Below are 15,868 nucleotides of genomic sequence, written 5' to 3'. Positions count from 1 at the left end.
TATAGCTCAGAACTGTCCGATCTGCTTTCATATTACTATCCCTGAATAAAAGGAATTTTCTCTTTCAAAACGACCTCAACAATGGATTTGATACACGATGCGTATCGTCTTAGGGCCAGGAATCTATGTTTGATACCAGCTTCAGCAATCAATTTGGTTGGAATAGCTTGTGTACCTTCTGTTTCTTTTCCTTCCTCCTGGTAGATTTGGGAATGCTGTACTTCTGAATGGCTTTTCCATGACTTTTAGTCGTTAAAAAAATACATTTCTGCCTGCAGAAAGGAGGAGGTCGGAGAAATCAATCTAAATGGAAAAGGATATGGGATCCTATTTCCAAAAATCTATAACAAAGGCGATTTGGGAGCGGCTTAAAGATGGCTAAAGCTATATAGCAACGTCCTGTCGCTTTCCAGAGACAGCCAGAAAGTAAGTAAAGGCTCAAAGGAGACTGCTGTTTCATTAAAAACTATAAATAGTGGACATAATTTTTTTTTTTTTAAGTATAGAAAAAAGGGGAGTTTGGCTGCTGCAAAAGCCTGTCTGCAATGCAGGGTTTTAATATTTTGTAACAGAGGCTCTAGAAAATAATAAGGTTTTAATTTTGTTTCTCTGCCTAGTCCATGCATGTGTGTAGATAAATAGACAGAGTCAGAGATATACAGGTGCATTTGTATGTATGTATGTATATATATATATATATATATATATGTATATATATATATATATATATACACGTTTGCATTGAGCAGTATAAAATGCAGAACCTTCAAACTGTGTCTCAAATGGTAAGTCTAAATCTTTCACTTTATTTGTCACAATTTTATATATCGCGAGTTAAGGCGTTTTGTGTAAGGAAAGATTGTCCTCTTTTTCGGATTGAATTTTAAAAAGTGTACCGCTTTTAAGCCAGGAAGATTGCAAGAGATGGCTGGGGGTGATGGGCCTTATTGGTTTTGCTCCCCAGAACCTCAGGCACTAATGAAGCTACATGGTAACTATACAGCATAGTGTTGGCTACAAACGACAGGTGACGTTTTCTCTTCTTTTTTTTTTTTTCTTCAGATGATCAAATGAGTTCTGCATCGAGGGAGGGGTAACCTGTCACCCTACTCGTAGTTGTGAGCCACAAGAAGGATTCGAAATGCAAGAACACGACCTACAAAATTGTTAATAGACTCTGATGAGAATTTTCGTAGTGGTCTTTGAACAATTTTAAATAGTCCATTATTCTATAATAGTAATAATATTATTGAAGAGATCTGTACATACAATATTATATGGTATATACAATATTATATATATTATATGGTATATACAATATTATATGGTATATATAATATTATATATATTATATGGTATATACAATATTATAAGGTAAACCACATTTGTTAAAGAAAGTTCTATAATCCAAGGGTTAAATATGCCTCTCTCTTTTTATTTTGAACTTGTAGAGTGGACATCTCAGGATCATGCTATGCGGTAAGACGGCGCGCATTTTTGCCTGCAGAGTCGAAAAGCTCTTTCGGTAAACTATATTTTGGAAAATTCTCTTTCCCGACATGGCAGGTGCCTTCCCTTTCTGATTAATGCTCACACTCTGCTCTCCCTGGCTTATTACATTCTGCATGGAAAGTATTTACGGCTCCTTCCATTGCACTCAATTCAATTGACACAGCTGTAAACTGTTAATGAAAACCGCTGCAGACAAACTGGAGTTTAATAAGTGATCATTTGCACGTGAATGCAGACGCTTCAAATTGAATCGACTGCGGCTAACACGGGAGACGCTTTTTCTGCTCCAAAATTAGCACTCCAGGATCACCGAAGGGATGGGGGATATCTCAAGCTGCCTTATGGACATTTGTTAACTGATTGTGCAGCAATTAGAATCTTGTTGTCATTTCCAATTTTATTTGTGTTGGGTTTCTTTTCTTTGGGCGGGGCGGGGTGTGTGTGTGTGATATTGTATGTAGTTCCCACTAATTCCTGAAAAGCGATACCTTTTATTTTAGAGAAAATTATATGGAAAAAGTAGAATACAGAAACGGAATAAAAAGTAGAAATGAGTTTTTGCTTCCATTTCATTCAGCCAAAACGATCCCCTAAAGATATACGAGTATTCACCCCCTACGTTCAAAGCACATAGAAACTTTATTTTCCCTATGATGTCCCATACGTAGAATGAATTATTTCACAGGAGGTGTCCCAGGTGTTATACACACGGACTGTTATCGTTGCTGCCAATATTTTTATCAGCAGTTTTCTTGATCAGTTGACATTTTTTTCCGATATACAGCATTTGCCATTTATTTGCACTATTAAAAATGAAAATTATTTTATTCCATTTATAAGTCGCCACATTCACAACTATTGCAGGAGGTGAAATCACTCAGATATTGGTGATAGAACTGCAATTCATTGTTGTTTGGAATTATTTTTATGAAATCTCGATTGCAACCCTTAAATTTGCCTGCTAAAGAGCAATCTATTAGTCAATAACCTTATAATTCATTCTTCCCATAGGCACGAAGCATATAGAAATGCTTATAAATCATTAGATGCTAAACCTTACCGGTGCATATTAGAAAAAAAAAATCACAAAAGGGCTGAATCCAAGTTCTTTATACATTTCTCATTACAATAACTTTTTTATTTCATGAGAAAGAATCTTTATTTGGTAGAATTCAAAGTTATAGAAAGGGGTGCTGAAAAGTTCTCAGCCCTACCATGACGAGAATGACGTGGATATGGTTCAATCAGTGATCTGAAACAATGAGAGAAAAACAACTCCCCCCCCCAAAAAAAAAAAAAACAACCGGAGTTTCTGCAAATTGTCACTTAAGGAAATAAGATAACACTCCTTTTCAGCTACAGTGGCAAAATAACCTTTGAATTTAAGAAGTTGATTGTTTAGGGTGAGAACTCTTCAGCACCCCCTGGTACTTTGAATCAAAACAGAAAACACATTTTGTCTTTGGGAAAATATAAAGAAGGCTAAGGGCTCCTTTTACTAAGCTGCGTTAGGGCTTTGACGCGTGGAAAAGCACGCGCTACGTTGCATGCTAGACATTAATGCCAGCATTGAGCTGGCGTTAGTTTTTCTGCATAGCACGCGGTGTAGCGCGCGATAACTTCCTGCGTGCGCTAAAAACGCTAGCGCACCTTAGTAAAAGGAGCCCTATATGTATCTCCTTGTACGTTTATTATTTATTTTATGATTGTTATTACAGCTCAGTTGGAGATATACAGCATGTACATGGGTAGTCTTATTCAAAAGTACTTCGTAAGTATATATGTAAGATATTTTTCCTACCATGCAAAAAAACACTTGGAAACTCGCTGGACTAATAAGTGTATGGCCCTAGATGGAGACTAACTTGCTTTTTAACCAAACATTGAGCGAGCGTGCGTGTGTCTATATATCTAGATAGATAGATAGATAGATAGCTAGATAGATAAATGTGGGTTTTTTTAAAACTAAATTGGCATTTTCCAAATAAAAGAGATGGGAACCCCTATGTGCAATAAAACTGGATGCATTTATTGCTTTATCAATCTTAATTATTAATCGAAAGCGTCTACCCCAAAATTATCAATTCCGTATCCGTTTGCTATTTTAGGAGCTCCAGTGAAGAGCAGAGAAAAGGTGTCACTAGTCCTCCAGCCTCTGCTGTTAAGAGCCTGAGGGCATTACAGGCTCAGGACCTCTGTGCCAAAAGCCAGATCCCTCGCCAGCGAACATTTATTGAAGGCGAACACATCCTGGCCAGGCTGAATGATCACTTTATGCCATTCTCGGACATTAACTCCTTGTGCTGTGCCGTCCCTTGCACTGGTGCGCCTTCAGGTCATCCTCTGTCTTGCCAAAAGTCGTGTGCCGCTTCTTCCTTATAACAAGGCATCGGAAAGCGTAACCAACACAAAATAATAATAATGAAATGAAGTATGCGCTCTTAATACTAATACAAGCCAAACAGTAGAATACCAGGTAATGCAACTTTAGCGACAATAACAGGAGCCAACAAGAATACAATACAATAATATCCCTATGTTAGTGTGAATAATAAAGTGTTCATTAGAAGCAAAGAATAATGGTTATCATAGCAAAACTTTTTGAAGAAGAATCTATTCTGACGTAGTCCTAATTCTGGACTGGAAATTCATCTGTTAACCTTACATGCATTTTACAACAAAATTATTTAATTACCTTACGTCAAGGATTGTCGGTATCTTCCATCTACCTGGCCATGGCAATTAACCTTTCCTCTCTCCCCAGCATACATTTAATAATATTGATGTTTGGAGCAACTCAAATGTTATTATTGGCCTGTTTTGATTTTGTTTTCTGGTTTATTGGTATCATGTGGTAGCAGAATTGGAAAAAAAAAAGATCCGCTGTGCCCCTAACACAATTACCCATGACGGCAGAATCCAGGCGCTGCTAATTATTACACTTGGCGTCTCTTGTCTAGGGCAAATAGCATTATTTTTCATAACCTTTTGTCTTTCCACTTGTAAATGAGTCTGATGTATAGATGCAGAGTCCCGGCCACTGCAGCTGAGGGCATCTTGCACTTCTCCCTCTGCCTATTTGAATGTTCAACAAGTTGTTAATAAGATGCCGGGTGTTTGCGGGGCAGCCTGGGGCTCTGTGTCTGCTGCTGCCGCTGGTGGAAGGCTGCAGATCCTGGCTCAGACCCGTGTAGTGATGGATGGATGGCTGCAGGGCATGGGGAGAGGGGCTAATCGAGAACCAGCTAGCAAATGGGATGTCGGCCCTTGTTCTACCTGCAGGATGGTGACTTTTTCCACTGGGAAAAATAAAGGGTGGGAGTGGAGCACGGGGATGTTGACGAGTTTCATTTATAGTTTTAATTACTGCTGTCGCCCCCTCACGCCCTCCGGATTCTTCTCGCTTTGTGTTTTTTTAAACATAAGTACAGTTACTTTTTAGTATATACATATCAGAATACAAAAACACAAGCTATGCTTGCTAAAGTGACAAGATGGACAGTTTACAAGTGAGAATGCCTGCAGTCACTCAGGTATGAGGACTAAATCCTGTGCATCACTTAATGCCAATATTATGTTAAACTAGTATTTTAGCCCGTTACATTAATGCGTGCTAGAATATATGTCTGTGTGTCTTTATTTCTGTCTCTCTCTCCCTCCCGCTGTCTGTCTCTCTCCCTGGCCCCCTTTGTCTATCTGTCTTTTTGTCTCCCCCATGCACCTATGTCTTTCTTCTTTTCTTTCTATCTATCTGTCTCTCTCTCTGCCTCCTATGCAGCAGCATTTCTCTCCCACCACTTCCCTGCGCAGCAGCCACAGCAGCATTCCCTCCCCCTCCATTTCCCTCCCCCCACACCACTTCCCTGTGCAGCAGCAGTGTTTCCCCTACCCCCCCCTTTCCCTTCCCGCGGTCTGGCCGGCTCCCTTAGTCCTTTACCGCCCCCCTTTCCCTTCCCGCAGTCCCGACTAACCTTCCAATTCCAGCAGCGTCTACAGCACTCTACACACTGCTGCTTCGGGGCCTTCTACTACCCAGCAAATCAGGGCAGTAGAAGGCCCCAAAGCAACATGTGTAGAGTGCTGCAGACGCTGCTTGAATTGCAACGGGAGCAAGTAGGGGGGAACGGTGGCCCTTTCAGAACAGAAGCGCGAGTCGATTCGTCGCGGATATCAGCTGGATGGATTGACTGCGTCTTCTCCAGGCGGAGGTGGCGGCAACTTACTTGCTTTATCCTTCAGATTGCAAGAGCTGTCACGGCTGACAGGCTCCGCACCGCCATGCGCATGCGCACTCCTACCTGCGGGTCCCTACAGCTCACGGAAAACAGGAGCACGCAAGTAGGAGTGCGCATGCGCGCTTAGGGCTTTATTATATTAGATGCTGGCAGCGATGGACCTCTGAGCATGTCGCTGGTAGCATGGCGGCTGCCCAGAGGGAGCATGGCCTTCGCTTCCCCTCCTTCCCAGACTCTCCCTCCATCTCTGATGGAGGAGTTGGCTGCCTCTTATTGGGTGTGTCAGGAAAGAGGGGGTGGAGCAAAATTCAAAAGCTGAACACTTGGGAGCATTGACCCTTTTCTCCATACTCCCAACGTCCAGATTGCCCCTGCTCTCTCACCTCTTAAGTTTCTAATATTTCTGCAGTAGTTAGGAATCTATGTTAGTAAGAACTATGCCGAGGAGTGTGTGGTGCAGTGGTTGGATCTACAGCCTCAGCACCCTGGGGTTGTGGGTTCAAACCCCGCACTGCTCCTTGTGACCCTGGGCAAGTCACTCAGTCCTCCATAGCCCCAGGTACGTTAGATAGATTGTGAGCCCACCGGGACAGATAGGGAAAATGCTTGAGTACCTGATTGTAAAAACCGCTTAGATAACCTTGATAGGCGGTATATAAAATCCTAATAAACTTGAAACTTGAATAATTTGTACTCCCTTATGGTGCTTGGCAGAGTCAGGTATGTGATGTTAAGATGAAACGTGTTAGTATGTTATACTCTTACTGTTGTTGTCACAACGGCGGATGCACCCAAGACCTGAAAATTCTGGCCAAATATTGAGATTGGATGCTCACGGGGAAAGCATACTACGCCTACTGGCTTGCATGGCAGGTGGAATAACGGAGTGCTGCAGTGGCCTTGCTGGAAAGGAGGATGGCAGGTCACGGAAGTGACTGAAGTGCATGCTCCCTCACTGTAGGTCAAGGCGGAGAGCAAATCCTGGAGGGTAATATTATTATGTGTGCTCCATCTTATTTTACTTTAAGAAAATTAGTAAAAACACAGTTGTTAACCTGATTCACTGTTTTTAATCTTTTATCTTGTACTAGTCTTTAAGCCCGTTACATTAAAGGGTGCTAGAATAGATGTGTGTCTGTCTTTTTTTCTCTCTCTCCTTGGCCGTTTTCTGTCTGTCTGTATTTCTTTCTGTCTCTCTCTTTCCTCTGCTGTCCACCACCACCCCTTGCCTGCTCCCCCTGTCCAGCAGTAGCCCTTCTCCCTTCCTTTTACTTTCCCCGTTTCCAGCAGCACCACTTCCCTGCTCCCCCCTGTCCAGCAGCAGCCCTTTTCCCTTCGTTTTACCTCTCCCCTCTTCAGCAGCATCTCTTTCCTGCTTCCCCCTGTCCAGCATCCCCCCAAAGCAGCCCCGTTTTCCTCTCCCCCTGCACTTCTTACCAGCATGGCACACACCGCCGTTTCTTACCACCTCGCAGTGCAGTGGGACACCTCGCAGTCGTTGCTGACACAAACCGCCGCTGAATTCTAAGCCACACACGCCGTAAGCCGCCCGAAGCTGCCCCACACATCGCAAGCCCACCTCCATTCGAATTCGGCACAGAGGCACAAATCACACTGTCAGGGAACATGACGTTGTAAATGCGCATGCGCGCTTAGGGGTTTTATTATAGAGAATGTATTTCTGATGATTTGTTTTGTATTTTTTTACTGGTTGTCCAGTACTTCTCATTGTAAACTGCCTCAAACTATTATGGCTTTGGCGGTATAAAAGAATAAATTATTATTTTTAATTTGGCTTGCGTGCTTCCTAGAGTGTTATTTCATGCATATCATTAATAAAGTTGTGGCCTTTTATTCCCAGAACTGTCTCTGTGATTTTATTCTTAATGCCAGGGGCCAGGCGGATGAGGAGGTGCAGCCTGCCTATGTTAAAGGAAATCCTGGCTTGCATGTGCTTTGATTTGTCAAATGACAACACAGTAGTTGTTAGAGCTGCGGCTCTCCAGGGATTTTATTTTAAATAATGTTATTGAGATTCATAGGCGACAATGAAAAGAACAAGGGAAAAAAGGAGAAGAAGCCCAGGTTAGTTGATGTCAACCGGCAAATAAAGAAAGAAGTGGACTTAACCAGTCCAAGATCTCTGGCACAGTTCAGCAGGAGGTACCAACACAAGGCCAGGCAACCAGACCTTAGGGAGCAATTCTAAAAGTAGATGCCTCCATTGAGATGTCCCAATGCTGTTGACTCTTTAATGGCAACTGGACATGTAGATTCCATTATAGAATATGCGGGAATGCAGTTTTAGTGTGCCTCACATTACACGCTTGCAGTTGTGTATAGTTACACCAGCCATAGACTGGGCATAACTGTTATCATACAAATGTGGCAGGATTGTGTGTAACTTTTTTAAAGAAAGGTTTGGACAGTTTCCTGGAGGAAAAGTCCATAGTCTGTTATTGAGAAAGACTTGGGGGAAGCCACTGCTTGCCCTGGATCGGTAGCATGGAATGTTGCTACTCCTTGGGTTTTGGCCAAGTACTAGGGACCTGGATTGGCCACCGTGAGAACGGGCTACTGGGCTTGAAGGACCATTGGCCTGACCCAGTAAGGCTATTCTTATGTTCTTAACTGACAGCATTCTGTAAGTTAGACATGTAAGTGGGAGACGCACCCATGTATATGCACCCATTTACACACTATGGGTTAGATTCAGTAAATGGCACCCAAAATTAGGAGCCATTTTGATCCACATTAAAATAGTATTCCGTAAAGGCACTCTGTTCAGTGTGCCCTTTATGGAGTACTAGTTTGATACACTTCTTGCCAGCAGTATAGCGAGGGAAGGTGGCACCCAGGGTGATGGTGCCCAGTATCACAGTTCCGTGTGCCTTCCCCCACTTTTCCTCACATGCCTATTCAAATCTTTACCAGCAGTGAGCTGCATCTCTTATTTGCAGCTCGCGCCAGCCTTGGCCCTTCCTCTGACATCATTTCCTGGTCCCATGACCAGGAAGTGATGCCAGAAGGAGAGTTAAGGCTGGCATGAGCAGCAGGAGATGCTTCCCGCTGCCAGCAAAGATTTGAAGAAGTAAGTGGGCAGACTGGAGGAGAAGTGCTGGTGCCTCTGTCAAGACAGCACCTAGGGAGGTCTGCCCCCACACCCCGCTCAATGCGCCACTGCTTCTTGCACCTAGCTTTGAGCACAAGCACTTATGTCTGCCACACGTTTGACAACTTCCACACCCAACTGATGGCAGATAGTTTGGCCCCTCCCATATCGATGATTGAGCTACATTGTATGAAATTTAGACACACATGTTCTAGAAAGGAGATAGGGCAGAACCGTGCATAACTCATAATTACTGCCAATTAAGTTTATTTATTTATTTGCTCAATTATTTAGCCCGTCCTCCCAAAGGAGCCCAGAATGGGTTACAAAGTACATCCACAATATAATCGAGACAGGACAAAGATTGCATAATTTATAATATAGACATGACATAAAAATATATATCCACTAAGCAGCTCTGGTGAGAGTAGGTGACGTAGGTGCGTTGACTCTGAATGTCATTGCTGGGTGCATGTCCTTAAAGTGCTGGGTTTGTGAAGAGGAAGGTTTTCACAGCCTTCCTGAAGCTCTAGAGTCCATCTAGTGTTTTAACAGATGGGGGGGATGGTGTGCCATAGTCTGGGTATGAAATATGCGTAGGAGCACTAATTATTGATTGTTAATGCCCTAGTACATGTCAAGTAGGATAAAACTTGTATTGCAGAACCTTCCACTGGAACTATGGCAAACTGTAACCTGTATTCCAAGAGCTCCTTTTACGAAGCCGCGTTAGGGCCTAAACGCGCGGAATAGTGTGCGCTAAATTGCCGCGCGCACTATGCCTCAACACCAGCATTGAGCTGGCGTTAGTTCTAGCCATATAGCGCAGGTTTAGCGTGCGCTATAATGCGGGCGCTAAAAACGCTAACGCAGCTTAGTAAAAGGAACCCGATGTATATTGGTATTAGATCTCCAGTTTGTGTCTAATTTGGATAAATCCAGTGCAAATCATAACTGTATATTATGCATGTTTGACCTGTAACCCATTCTGAGCTCTTTCAGGAAAACGGGTCAGAAAACAAATTAATTAAGTAAATAATTAGCTTGCATGCGGGATCTAGATCTGCACCCAAATTTGAATGACCTATACAGAATCTGGGAGTACGGTAAGTCACTTATCATGCACCATTACAGAACAGGGCTTAGAAACCCTGCTGCACTCTCAGGGGTAAATGTAATTTATACATGTAAGAGCTGGCATCAAATTTACACATATAAAATGCTCATTGCCCTTCACACCTTTGCTGTCATCGTTTCTCACCCATGTCTCTAAGCATTAAACTACTTGTCTACTCTGTATGAATGAAGGTACAAAATCAGCTCAAAATCAAGAAAATTTTGTTATGCTTGATGTTTACTTTGCAGAGAGGATAAACCAAATGGAAACATGACATATCTGGCACTCGATAAAGTCTTCCAAGTCCAATCATATTTATTTGTTGGTGAGCTGAAGTTTATTGACATAGTGGGTTCCTGTTTGCTTTCATTGTACTCTATTAATATTAAATCTCTGATATTATCTTTACTATAGTAATTCTTTTTAGAGCACAACATTCAAAGGATTTGTGATCCTGACATTGGAGTCCTTTGATTTTGAGCCCTAGGGAGCCAGATTCTACATATGGTGCCGGAAAAATCAGTGTGGAAAAAAGCACGCTTAGTGCTAGCCTATAAACCACACCTAAAAATGGTTCATAGTCTAAAGCGCGCAAGGACAAAGGCGCGCCGACAACCCAGCGCAGACAACTGAGCACAGGGCTTGATCGCGCCAAAGAAAAAATGTATTTTAAAGGGCTCCGACGGGGGGGGGGGGTGTTGGTGGGGAAACCCCCCCTTTACTTAATAGAGATCGCGCTGGCGTTGTGGGGGGGATGGGGGGTTGTAACCCCCCTCATTATACTGGAAACTTAACTTTTTCCCTGTTTTTTTAGGGAAAAAGTTAAGTTTTCAGTATAATGCGGGGAGTTACACCCCCCCAAACCCCCCCAACATGGCAGCGTGAGGCAGCGCGATCTCTATTAAGTAGAGTGGGGGGGTTCCCCCCCACGCCCCCTGTCAGAGCCCTTTAAAATAAGGTTTTTCTTCGGCGTGATCAAGCCCTGCTCTCAGTTGTCTGCGCTGGGTTGTCGGCGCGCCTTTGTCCTCGCATGCTTTTGACCCGTCACTCCTAAAAATAGGCACAGGTTATAGAATATGGCCAGCCCTGTGACTAAAATGTAGGCACGACCATTTATGCCAAATAAATCTGGTGTAAATGCCCACACTTAAATTCTGTGCAGGTTGTGCACATTCTATAACAGTGTGAATAAGTTATAGGAGTGCCCATATCCCCCTTTTCAGATCCGTGCATTAGATTATGCACACCATTTTATAGAATATGCTTAGAAAGTTGGGCACCGCAGCTGTGCAATGATTTTCCCCTCTGTATCAGGAACCTTCCAGCTATTACCAAATTAAACAATTATATATACAGTAAAACCTTGGATTGCAAATAACTTGGTTTGCAAGCATTTTGCAAGACAAGCAAAACATTTGATTAAATTTTAACTTGATATACAAGCAATGTCTTGCAATGCAAGTACATACAGTATACACACATCACAACTGAGATGATGATTCTTCTCTCTCTGACGCTGCAGGAGTGTAGTGACTGTTTTAAACAAGTAAAGTCTTGCAATACGAGTACATACAGTATATACGTGTCACATCATCACAACTGAGCCGAAGGTTCTTCTCTCTCTGACGCTGTGGGAGTGTAGTGACTGTTCTAAACAAGCAAAGTTTTGCAATACGAGTACGTATAGTATTTTGTATTAAAGTTTTTGGGTTGTGGAACGAATCGTCTGAGTTTCCATTATTTCCTATGGGGAAATTTGCTTTGATAGACGAGTGCTTTGGATTACAAGCATGCTTCTGGATCGAATTATGCTCGCAAACCAAGGTTTTATGTACTTGTAAGGATTGTTTTCACTCTTTCCCTCATTGATAGTCCTACCTTTCATTTTTTTTCTCCTCCTTTAAATTATGTACTGTGCTATGTTACTGTCTTGTAACCTGGCCTCTAATGATTTATATATATTTATAAGGATTGTTTTATACAACTATTATTTTATTTATTTACTAGTATTTAAGCCCGTTACATTAACGGGTGCTAGAATATATGTCTGTCTATCTTTCTTTATTTCTGTCTCCCCCCCTTTGTCTGTCTGTCTTTCTGTGTCTCTCCCTGCCTCTGTGTCTTTCTTCTTTTCTTTCTGTCTCCCTCCCTCCCATTGTTTGTCTTTCCTTCTATCCCTCCCCCTCCATTTTTCTGTGCAGCAGCAGCATTTCCCTCCCCCCCACTTCCCTGTACAGCAGCCGCAGCAGCATTCCCTTCCCCTCCATTTACCTCCCCCAAGCCACTTCCCTGTGCAGCAGCAACAGCATTTCCCTCCCCCAACTTCCCTGTATAGCAGCTGCAGCAGCATTCCCTCCCCCTCCATTTATCTCCCCCCACACCACTTCCCTGTGCAGCAGTAGCATTTTCCCCTATCCCCCTTTCCCTTCCCGCTGTCTGGCTGGCTCCCTTAGTCCCTTGCCGCCCCCCTTTCCCTTCCCGCGGTTCCGACAAAGCTGCCGACTGAAGCAGCATCCGCAGCACCCGCAGCACTCTACACACACTTCTTCGGGGCCTTCTACTGCCCTGATTTACGCTGGCACGTCCCTGATGACATCATCAGAGATGCAGCAGAGCAAATCAGGACAGTAGAAGGCCCCGAAGCAGCTTGTGTAGAGTGCTGCGGATGCTGCTGGAGTCGGCAGGTTTGTCGTGACCGCGGGAAGGGAAGGGGGTGATAAGGGACTAAGTGAGCTGGTTAGACGGTGGGAAGGGATGGGAGGGTCAGACTGCGATGGGAGGGTCAACGGTCGGGACCGCGGGAAGGGAAGGGGGGCGGCAAGGGACTAAGTGAGCCAGTCAGACATCAGGAAGGGATGGGAGGGTTAGACCACGATGGGAGGGTCAACGGGGGTTCGGGTGCTTCGAGAAGGGTCGCGAGGAGGGGTGCCGACAATGAAATTACTTACTGCGAGTGAGGGTGGAGCTGGCAAGACTGCAGGGACCGTTTTATGCGTGCATGCGCACTCCTGCTTGCCACAGACATACGGATCACAGATCACGCAGGTAGGAGTGCGCATGCGTGCTTAGCATTTTATTATAGTAGATTGGAATTTATTAACCGCCTTTTCATGAAGAGATTCTCCCAAAGTGGTTGCAAACCGCTGTGAAGCCCTTTTTTGGCCATTCAGCAGTATTTAAAGTTTTAATAAAGATAAGGTAAAGACTCACATAAATTCTAATTAGAGCCAATTAGTGCTGCTAATTGCTTGATAGTGGGCAATTATCAGCACCAATTGGCTCATTAAACAATTAAGGCCCCCTTTTAAGAAGCCGCGGTAAAATGTTTTAGCACTCTCCGGCGAGGTAAATGCTCCAACGCTCATAGGAATTGAATGAACGTCGGCGCATTTACCTACCAGCCAGCACTAAAACACTCCACTGCGGCTTGATAAAATGGTGCCTAAGTTGCGTGCACAATTTGACCATGTGATCAAATTTGCGCATGCACTTTAGTTTCCATATAGAGAATCGGGAGATATGCTCATAATTCTAGGCAAATAAATGCAGTCCTAAGGATTTAAGCATAACTTTTAAGCTCCCAAATGAAGATGAATTTTCAGCTGAAAACAGGACACAAAATAGGGAACCTACATTTAGGAGCTTAGCATTTGTTTGAATATCAGGCCCTTTATTTCTTTTCGTTATTTTTCTAAGCAGTGCCTTTGTTTGTTAATCCTGAGTAATGTTTATTGATGTTTCTTTCAGAAGCAAGGTTTAACCCGTACATGTATGGAAGGGCTTGCAGCCTCTTGGGATCTTTAGGGTCTGTCAGAAGTGGAAAAGGATGATCCCTCTGATCCTCACAAAGAAAATAAAGCGTCAGTTTTGACAGCTAGCCCATACCTGCCTAACTTTGGCATTAGCATCTTTTCACTTTCCTTTCTCAATCCAAGCTAAACTTTTGTCATCCTCCCCCCCCCCCCAAAAAAAAAAAGCAATGAAAACAAGATTAAAAAGTGAAGAATGGATTTTTAAAAAACTGTTTGAAAATCATATGTACGACTGAGCCTATTGTTAATTTAGGGTAGATTCAAGAAAGTGCATCAGAAATTACATGTGAAAAATATGAGCATTAAGGGTTAAATTCTATATATGGTGTCCCAAAATTTGGCGCAAAAAAAAGCACTATTCTATAAGCTGTACTTAAAGTTAGGTGTGGTTTATAGAATAACATGTATGCCTGGAAACCACGACTAAATTTAGGTGTGGCTATTTGCACCAAGAAAAATGTGGTTTGCGAATGCCTGTGCCTAAGTTTAGGTATGGACTATGGATGCCCTCGTTCTAGAATTACACATGTAACTTAAAGTAATGCTCCCGACCCACCCAAGACCCACCCATTTCCATACTCCCTTTTTTGACTCACACCTAAAATTTAGGTACAGATCCCTAGTTAGCAGGCATGCTCAGTGGCATTAACCACTGAATATTGGCTGCTGGCTCACTCAGAAAAGTTTAATTGGGCAGGAACCTAATTTAATGAGCCTAGTGCTGAAAAATCAGTGCTAAGCTCTCCAGACCTTAATCTGCCTCTGTTTTCACCCTCTTTATATATTAGTAATGTTAGGCGTTTAGTAAAGTTCTGAGTATAAATTTAGGATCACTCCTAATAAATTTTCAAAAAGGCCAATTTAAAAGCATTATTCTGTCCTCCAACAGCCTTATGCTGGTTTTTATGATATTCAGTAGCTCTAAGATGTATTAATGCTATTCCCACTTATAAGATTTTTAGTGCTGCTGTCATTTTCTGTCATGGCATGTGAGCGATGCATTGTGTGTAATGTAGTCTCGTTCCTGTTGCAAGTTGCAACCTCCCCTGCTTATCTGTTCTGTATAAGCCTTGCTACTAGTGGTCTTTTCTCTTGCAAAGACCTTTTTTTCTCAGTTGAGCTTAATTCTTTTGTCTATCTGCTGTTATATCCTGATTACCTCTACTATCTGATGGGTCAGCAAAGGTCTGACTTCTCTTTTCAATCAAAGACTACCTTTTATGACCTTTTCTGTAAGCTGGTGTCAGGTTTTGTGCCCTGTTGGTCACTTCACCTCATCCCTTGTTCAGGTCCACCTTAAGAGTCCGGGATCAAGACCAGGACACAGGATACTACACTTTTTGAGTCCAGATCACGAGTTCCGTATGTACGGATTAGGTTATTTGCGATTTTTGACCAGAAATTTTTTTTTAATTTTTTGGGCTATTTTTAGCCCTGTAAGCCCCCCCCCCCCCCCCTTAAGCCTTACCTGGTGGTCTAGCAGGTTTTCAGGCAGGAGCGATCTTCCCACGCTCCTGCCCAGTGCAGATCGCTCACAGGAAATGGCTCGAGAGACTACAGGAGCTCATGGCAGCCATTTCCTGTGAGCGATCTGCATGGGGCAGGAGCGTGGGAAGATCGCTCCTGCCTGAAAACCCGCTAGACCACCAGGTAAGGCTTAAGAGGGAGCTTACAGGGCTAAAAATAACTGGGGGAAGTGGGGGATAAGGGCAGAACCGGCCCAAATATTATTTGCAGTTTTTCCATATTCGCGGGCCAGCTCTGCCCCTAACCCCTGCAAATCGGAGGGGGAAAATTGCTAGAAGTATCCATAGTAGATAGTATACCCAAGTGACACCAGAGCCCTTACTGACAGAATAGTAGAAGGGTATTTTTTCTAAGATTTGCTTTCAATGTTGAAGCAGCAGACTCCCTATCACCTTCCCCCACTTCACAGTGCAGTTCAGCACCATCCACCCATATTGGACAGAAGACTAAGGGCTCCTTTTACGAAGGCACGTTAGCGGGTTTAACGCGCGTGACTTTTAATCACGTGCTAACCCCTGCACTAGCCGGAAAACTACCGCCTGCTCAAGAGGAG

This window comes from Geotrypetes seraphini, chromosome 1 (genome assembly GCF_902459505.1).
Source record: "Geotrypetes seraphini chromosome 1, aGeoSer1.1, whole genome shotgun sequence".
Classification (NCBI taxonomy): Eukaryota; Metazoa; Chordata; class Amphibia; order Gymnophiona; family Dermophiidae; genus Geotrypetes; species Geotrypetes seraphini.
This window is presented reverse-complemented; position numbering follows the sequence as displayed.